A 9,882-nucleotide genomic window follows, 5' to 3' on the forward strand; every position below is an offset into this window, starting at 1 on the left:
GTTTTCATGTAACTCAGGATGTCAGTACATTTGTACGATGCATTTTCGCCTTCAGCCTTATTTACCTTGGTAGTGTTATGTTATTAATTACTAGATTTTCTTTATTGAATTAATAATTACCATGCAAACTTACGGGTGTCATAAGTGAATCAGGGTCTCCTTTCATTTCCTGGTCACATGATATCACCCAGTTTTATTGAAATTTGTGTTGCTCAGCCTTGTGGTTGGGTATTGTTTCAAATGTGCTATGTCTTGAGACTTTAAATTTGGTAAATAAGTTGCAGTTTCAATTAAAAAAACCTGATATTTAGGAGTAGTGTAAAAGCAATAATGTGTCAAAATGGGATTGCATATCTTCTTGTAGACTTTTTTTGGGTTGATATAGGAACCCTACAACGAAGACCATCTTTTATTTCGTTTTTGAATGTTCAAAAATCAATCAAAATCTTATACATATACACGTATACATGTACGTGTTCTTACACCAGGGCGATTTTTATCCGACGCAGCTCATTTTTATACAATCTTCATTTCTACAAATATTGAATGAATCAGAAATAGCAGAAATAGCAGTTACAGAGTCAACTTTTAAAATCCAATATTATTGTTCTAATTTGTATGTTTATACATAACTGGTTATAGAGTAACTATAATGCGTTATTGATATACAATGTCAATTATACTGATTGCCAGTTCAGTTGCATAATCAGGGGCGTTTCTATGATATTTGAAAGAGGGGGCGTATAATCAAATCTGTCATTTTTTTGGACCTTTTTTTTTGCTAAAAAACATAGTAATTGTGAAATGCACTAATGTAACGGTTCCTGACTTGGAGCATGTATATTTTATAGTTAAAGTGTCAGGGTTTGACATTTTTTATGCCGAATTCTCTCCATTAATTGTCTATGGTATATTAAATTGATTGGATGGATCTTAACAGCAGTAAACCAATAACGAGAAATTCCAAATTCTAGGGTATAAGGCGTTACTTAACATTTCAACAGTCCTAGGCCAGGATTTTATAAACGGGAGGCGAAATTACGGTTGCCCTGGTAGAGTGTCCATGGGGAAGCTCAGAAGCTCCTGGATTTCAACAATTTAGCATCAAATTGTGAAGTAGCCAGACTGATAAATATCTCTCTTTTTTAGATTAAGTTCTGGTTTCGTTGAACGACACACATGATACAAGACAAACAAACACTGACGTATAAAGTTCTTTCGTTCTAAATATTGTAGGCTTTGATGTGGAATACATGATTGAATATAAAAAAATGACGTCATTGTACTACAGTACTAAATTAAAGCAATCATGTCACTGTCTAGTTCCGATAGGTGGTATATGGTACATAAATAAATATGGTGCTTGAACTTCATGGCAAAATGTAGGTCAAAATTACTTATAGTTACTCACTTATGGATAGTGAAACAATATGATACTACCAAAGGCTATCCAGATGGGAATTAAAAAGGCAATACCAAATATACATGTTATAAGTATAAATGTAGCTTAACGCAAAACCTAAAATGAACACAGAAATACTGACGGACTCTCATTTTCAATGAATGGTAAGACTAGAGCGGATTCATTAGAACCATTTTCAGAGTATGTGTTTTATTAATGAATATGATAAATTGCCATATTCAACACAATATAAGCAGATTACGATAGTTGTGTTTGTTTTTTTTTTTAAAGGGGGGGGGGGGGGGGGGTACGCCCATTACGCCCTCACCTGGACCCGCCCCTGATAATGTACATTTGTAACTAATGGACAGAAGAGATTATTAAATGCATATTTTTCATTGGTCAATCAATTTAGTTTAAGTCATGATTATATAAACAGTCATACTAATGTACCCAAAGAAACAGGGTAGAAGTGATCAGTAGTTGTTACTTTTTTTCAAAAGCAATACTTATTGCTATCTTAAAATTCCTTAGAAACGTTCATGGTGAGGTTTGACGAGTGTCAACTTCCACATGTTTCAGATGGATGTATGAGTGTTAGAAGAAATGGTGGGATTGCCTACATGACATGTTTCCACCAGAGAACTTTGACATGGCTCTTGGTGTCGTTACTTCTGGTTATCGTTTTATTCTCCGCATCGTCATCTGTTGATACAAATATAAGAAGGTGTGGTATGATGCAAACGAGAAAACTCTCCACCAGAGACCAAATGACACAGAAATTAACAACTATGGGTCACCTTATGGGTTTCAACAATGAGCAAAGCTCATACCGAATATTCAGCTTTAATGGTTTTACACTAGTATTTTTTGGGGGTCCTTTATAGCTTGCTGTTCGGTGTGAGCCAAGGCTCCGTGTTGAAGACCGTACCTTGACCTATAATGGTTCACTTTATAAGTTTTGACTTGGATGGAGAGTTATCTCATTGGCACTCATACCACATCTTCCTATATCTATATATATGTAGGACTCTAAAGACCGATGGTACTCTAAAGTGCGATGGTCTACGCTAAAGTACGATGGTGTTCACGCTAAAGTGCGATGGTTGTTTGTTTGCTAAAGTACGATGGTATATCACGCTAAAGTGCAATGGACCAATAGGGTAAGGTTCGAGGGATTAAAACGTTAAAGTACATGGATGTTAAAAAATAGTCTTTTAGCAAAAGCTAGTATGCTAAGGTATAACACATAATTTACATGTAGGTTTAAGTGATTGTTTCTAAATTTAGAAGACCGACCACGTAATAATTGCTAAAAAGATAATTTAGGTGTCACAAAATACTTTATTTTCTGTAAAATGAATTTTTAAAAGATCGGGCGTATTAGATATTTGGATAATTGGTGTAGCTTGCCGTTCACACAGTCTATCACTAATGTGAACACCTCCCTTACAGTCGTCATTGTAAATTACAAATACAAAATTCGTTCATTGTCGGAATATGTAACATCTATTTGTGTAAGCTTAAATTTTAATGCGAGAGAAAGGCGATGTTCCCCGAGCTTTCTCCTTTTTCGTAACGAGTACAAATACATGTTATAATTTCCCACACTGTACAAACTATATTTTAGCCGACAATTTATAATTTACGCTTAAAACATGTACCTTTATTTTACCGACGTTACTTTTCAATAAAATCGACAATATTTTAAAGGGGACCGCAAAGTAACTGCAACGTAAACAATGATTTAAAATTAATGTATCCGTTCGCTTCCAATAGGATACCTATGCGTATACTATTTTGTATCTATATAGTAAAAAGGTCAGTTTAAAATTTGTCAATCAAATATTCTCAATTTTTCTTCCGGCATGTTCATTTTTGGTTTGTATAAACGACTGTTAACGTCATAATCCAACTACGTTTCTTTCGTCTATACTTTCGCGGACCATCGTACTTTAGCGTATGGAGGCATCGCACTTTTAAATTAGCGCATACCATCGCACTTTAGCGTGACCATCGTACTTTAGCGTCTCCATCGCACTTAAGAGTCCTACATATATATAGATGGCCCCGAAATGACAAGTAAAACAATTCAAACGAGAAAACTAACGGCCTTATTTATGTACAAAATAATGAACAAAAAAATTTAAATAGTACACAGCAACAAACTACAACCACTGAATTACAGGCGCCTGCCTTGGTACAGGAACACACGAATGTTGCAGGATTAAACTCGTTTGAAGGTGCCTACACCGCCCCCCCCCTCTAAACCAGAGACAGTGGTGTAACAGTAAAACATAAGAACTCACCAGATGGTTACAAATAGAAATACATCTAACAAAAACACAGGGTGGACGTGGCCGTGTACTGGTGCATCCCAACAACAAAAATATTGTATATTAAAAATGAGCAATCAGGTGTATACCCCTGAACTACAATCATGTTGTTCGTCCAACCGTAATATTCGCAAAAACTTTTTAATAGAAGAATTTCATATTTAATCATCAGGTTGACTTTCATGGGTTGTAGCGAGTGACCATTTTTCGGCTCAGTCATATACCTTATCCTTATTTTCCGATGCCGGATTAATCTTCAAAATCTTTCATCTCATATTTTATCTCTATTCTAGCTTCTACTAAACAGAATTAAACCATTGTGGTGACGTCAGCCTATTCATTTACCGTGGATTCTTTTTCTAGAATCAACGCTTCCTAAATCTGCCGCTGAAATTGACTCACCAAATTATATTCAATTGTTTCCTTTGTGTGCCTAATTTCATTAAGTTTAAATTGGCTAATTTACTGATTTCTGTTTACTAATGGAATTAATTTAAAAACTTACCTTATTTTTTGTAATTTTTATATGCCTTCACTGGGAATCGAACCCTTCCTTGGAATCTGTTATGTGTGACTGACATCAACACATCGACGAAACCTCTCGGCTACCAATGGGTTACACCATAGATGTCTATTTTATGTATTTAAATGAACATCTGATATACATCGGTTCATCGGACACACATGGCTTGTACCTTTATATAGACAAAATAGGCTGTCGTATAGTATGAGTTGGTAGCCGCGAGGTTAGCATGGTTAAAATCAATGAGTTAAAGATAGGGATTAGTCGGTTTAGGTTCGAATCCCTGTATTCTCTCTGTTGTTCCAATTCTTAAGTTATCCTGGTTTTTTTTGTAATAATAGCGAGTTTTACCGGTTTTGTTTTTTATTATTATTGGCTATTTCACATGTTTGAAACAAAAATGATTACATTCTATTTGTCAATTTTTGTTTTATTAATATAGTATGATTTCATCTGTTTTACTTCATAATTTTACAAAGGTTTGTTCGCAAACTCCTATGCGAGAAAATCGTGATGTGCCTAGTGTGCTCGAAAAATTTAGATAACATACTTATTATATATACTTTATATATGCTTTTTGTTCGGGTTGTTGTCTCTTTGACACGTTCCCCATTTCCATTTTCAATTTTATTAGAAATAATTTCGAATATGTCTTATTTTGTATAAACAGATAATATTCATATGCCTGGTAATATAAAGATCTTTAAAGGTAGAGGTGTTATATTTGTATTTTGTTAACCAATTATTTGTGATCTGAGATTGATCAATGCATCGTTGGACACGATAACATGGTTATTTAAACTCACTTACAATACCTTCTAATTAAGAAAAGGCTTTAATTTTGAAAAGAAATTAACACAATAGTTTAGTTTAAGTTATAGATACAATGGATAAGCGTAGATTCATGAAAAATCCACGCTTATCCATTGTATCTATATAACGTACTTCATTTTTATTCACCAACTAAACAGTAATTAGTTGTAACGAATGTGCGATTTTCAGATCTGTCAAACGACTACTTCTCATGCTTTGATGTAAACGTGAGGTTATGCTTAAACGACAACGCGCGCAGAAGGCTATCTACGAAATCCTCAGTGAGTTGTACCAGTTACAAAGGTCCCTTCACTGATGAGAGGGTGATAATCGTCTTACACGGAGTATCAAATTGTCGTAACCTATTCCGAAAGGGCAAGGATATTACGATTTTATACATCCGTATGTGTATACGTGACAGTGCACCGTTTTGTTTGGATTTTTTACAAAATTTACTACAACTATAACTATAAATCGACCTTATAATATAGGTATTTGCACCTTCTTTTGTATTTACAAAAAATTAAAGACATTTTGAGAATGTCTTAAATGAGAGAGTCAGGCAGGTAGCCGGATTTTCCTTTTAAGACATTTTTGTATATAAAAAGATTGCATAATTATAGGTCTTGGATGTTTTAAGTTCTTGTTCTGTGTTTAGATCAAGTGAGATTTTCTCATCACTTGGCGTCCGTCGTCAATCGTCTGTTAACTTTTACCAACATCTTCTCCTCTATACACTCAACTGTGTGTGTACTACTGCAAGTGCAGAAAAAAATAAGGTAACATGTTTTTTCTTACCCGCCCGTTTATGGGACGAGTTATGTCATACCGTAGTCCGACCGTCCGTCCGTCCGTGCGTCGTCACTAACATGTCGGACAAAACTCGAAAACGATTTCGCAAATGTTCATGAAACTTTTGTGAATGTTTATATCTATTGACATAAGCTCCCTTTTGATTTTCTATAAATTTCAGATTATGCAAGTACGCAAGTGTATCTTCAAAATATATATTTATCATCAAAACAAATACGCATTATAAAAGAAAGGAGATGTGGTATGGTTGCCAAGTAGATATTTTTTTCACGAGAATTCAAAGGACGGGTGGAAATGGTTAAGGCAATTTTTGTCACCATATAGACTTCAACAAAGAGCAAATCCTCACAGTATTATAGTAAGAAAAATAAATAGCCCAACAATTGATAAATATGAAATTCCTCAAACGAGTAAAAATCATCTTTTGTATAACAGAATATTTGAAAAAAAAACATTAATTTCAAAGTAAAATTAAAAATCGTTCATATTCTCCTCTAAAACTACTGATCCAAATTAAACCAAACTTGACCATAATCATAAATAGGGCATCATATTTAATATATCCGATAATCCCGCCTGCAAACCAAGATGGCCGACATAGCTATAAATAGAACATAGGAGTAAAACGCAAGTTTTGTCTTTTATTTTGAAAACAGTTTTACTGTTTGAAATGGATAAAACGGGAAAAAGCTGACAAAAAATCTTTGGACTCTTTTTTTAAATCAGTAATGAACATAGTTGATATACGTATTCAACATTTTAAAGAACATTTTACTCTTAACAATAACCACAATAAACCTATTTCTCGTATCAAACATAAACTAAAAGAACTAGCCAAGGAATTTGTTTTTGTCCCGGCCGATAAAGCTGCTAATAATATTATTATTGTTTGACGTAAATTTTACATTGAGGTTCTGAAAAAAGAAATCACCAATTCACCAACATTCCAACTGACTCCATTTTCAGAAAACGACATCTGTAACAAACATAAACTTTTAGCTACCGCTTTACAAGCAGAACCAAATACAATGAAAGTCCCAACTATGTATTGGCTTCCGAAGCTACACAAAACACCTTACAAATATAGATTCATTTCGTCTTCAAGCCATTGTTCCACTACTAAATTGTCTATTCTTCTTACCAGTACACTTGGTACAATCAAAAACCTGATAATAAATTGTTCAAATAAGGCCTTCGAAAATAGTGGAATTAATTACTTTTGGAGTGTCAAGAACTCGTTGGAAGTACTTGATAAATTGCATGCATATATTGGTGATTTTGAATCTGTTCAAAGTTTTGATTTTTCTACCCTATATACCACATTGCCTCACATTCTCATTAAGAAAAAATTCACACACCTAATTAAATGGGCATTTAAAAAGTCAGAATGTGAATATATATGTTCAAACTCTTTTAGGTCATTTTTTAGTAGCAATAAACAAAAAAACTATGTCAATTGGACATGCTTTGATACTATATATGCCCTTGAATTTTTACTAGATAACATTTTTGTTCGCTTTGGAGATTCCGTATATCGTCAGGTTATCAGAATGGGGACTAACTATGCACCACTTATTGCGGACCTTTTTTTGTATTGCTATGAGTTACAATTTATGACAAAAATCAGCAAAGACCCATCGAAACAACATCTGATACACAAATTTAATAATACTTTTAGATATTTGGATGATATTTTGGCTCTCAATAATGACGACTTCAGTATGTATACTAAAGAAATTTATCCTGTTGAACTTACTTTAAATAAAGCTACTAACAATGACCACTGCCCTTTCCTCGATCTTGATATCTATATCATTAACGGAAAGCTTAATACTAAAATATATGATAAAAGAGATGATTTTTCATTTCCTATCGTTAATTATCCATTTTTAGATAGTGACGTTCCCTTGTCACCATCTTACGGTGTTTATATATCTCAACTTGTACGATTCGCTCGTGTATGTAACAATGTTTTAGATTTTAACGAGAGAAATTTATGTATTACTGAAAAATTATTACCCCAGGGTTTTCGATATCACAAACTAGTCAAAACATTTACTAAATTTTATCATCGGTATAAGGACATCATTCGTAAATATAGCTCAACATGCAGACTTCTTATACGTTCAGGTATTTCACATCCAATTTTTTATGGAAATATTCTTTATAAAGCACAAAAATGTCAGTATTCACCTCTGAAGCTAACAAAACCTTTAAATAGACTTATTAAGAAGGGATATAGTTACGATACTGTTGTCAGGTCATTAAAGATTGCATATTTTGGCGTTGATATTGATTCACTTATAAGGTCTTTGCATCGGCACTAAACACATTTATTTAAAAACCATTTGTTGGCATGACACGGGTTATGTTCTTCTCGTATATGTTATGATGGTATGATACTAAACCCCTAACGGGAAGGATTGTGCCTGATATTCATATGATGAAGACATAATCTTTCAATCAGTTTAATTGAAGTCTGGAGCTGGCATGTCAGTTAACTGCTAGTAGTCTGTTGTTATTTATGTATTATTGTCATTTTGTTTATTTTCTTTGGTTACATCTTCTGACATCAGACTCGGACTTCTCTTGAACTGAATTTTAATGTGCTTATTGTTATGCGTTTACTTTTCTACATTGGCTAGAGCTATAGGTTGAGATCTCATAAACATGTTTAACCCCGCCGCATTTTTGCGCCTGTCCCAAGTCAGGAGCCTCTAGCCTTTGTCAGTCTTGTATTATTTTTAATTTTAGTTTCTTGTGTACAATTTGGAGTTTAGTATGGCGTTCATTATCACTGAACTAGTATATATATTTGTTTAGGGGCCAGCTGAAGGACGCCTCCGGGTGCGGGAATTTCTCGCTGCATTGAAGACCTGTTGGTGACCTTCTGCTGTTGTCTGTTCTATGGTCGGGTTGTTGTCTCTTTGACACATTCCCCATTTCCGTTCTCGATTTTATTAAATTGAGAAATTCTGGCATAAGCAGAAATGTTCAGAATATTGAGTTCTACAAGTTGTCCATATACGTCAAAACTGTCAGACGACTTCTTCAATAAGTTATTGCCCTTAAATTACCCTTTTCCCCCTTTTTTCTCACTATCTTGAATTGAAAACTATAATTGATAGAGAAAAAATTTATGGTGCAAAAACGATCAGCAAGACAAGTTCTACAAATAAGGACAATTTGTCGAAATCGTCAGATGACTCCCTTTTAAAGTTATTGCACTTTGATGACCATTTTAACATTTTTTTTGGCGTTTTGTCTTATATGATAAAATTTATAATAGATGAATAGACACTTTAAATCACAAAAATTACCAGCAAGCCAAACAGTCGATGAAATAGAATTTCAAAATGTCCGTAGTTGCTATAAAAACAATGTTCTCTTTTGAAAGACAATTACTAGTAAACAATTTGAGGAGCATTTTAGATTTGGATTTCATGTTATTTATCAGGATTATTTACAGAGATCTATATTACACACAGTGACAATATTATTTTCTCGGGGAGTATACACTCGTTCGTTATATTAATGATACATGTACATATATTTTGTGGAACACCATTATGTAAATTTTGGAAAACTCTATTAAGAATTAAAGTTCGTAAAGTTAATAAACGATGCAAAAAAAAAAAAAGAAAAAAAAAACACATTTTGAAACATACTTTATTATCATGAACAATAAAAAATACTGATTTATTTTATTAGAAACGACTAAAAAAAAGAAAGAAAATGACACATTAAAGTTTTTAAAGTAATCAATCAATCAATCAATCAATCAATTAATCAATCAATTATCAATCAATTAATCAATCAATCAACTTATTGTCCAACAAAAAATTATTTCTCGTGACATGTTGTAACCTCTAATTCGGCAAAAATGAACCTTGATTCCATGGTAGGGCAGCAAGATATATCGACTTCTCGGAAACAGACATCAAAATTACTACCGATTTCCACGTGCGTATGGAATGGAAGAAACTTTATCGGGT

The sequence above is a fragment of the Mytilus californianus genome, unplaced genomic scaffold, assembly GCF_021869535.1.
Source record: "Mytilus californianus isolate M0D057914Y unplaced genomic scaffold, xbMytCali1.0.p SCAF_7, whole genome shotgun sequence".
In the NCBI taxonomy this organism is placed as follows: Eukaryota; Metazoa; Mollusca; class Bivalvia; order Mytilida; family Mytilidae; genus Mytilus; species Mytilus californianus.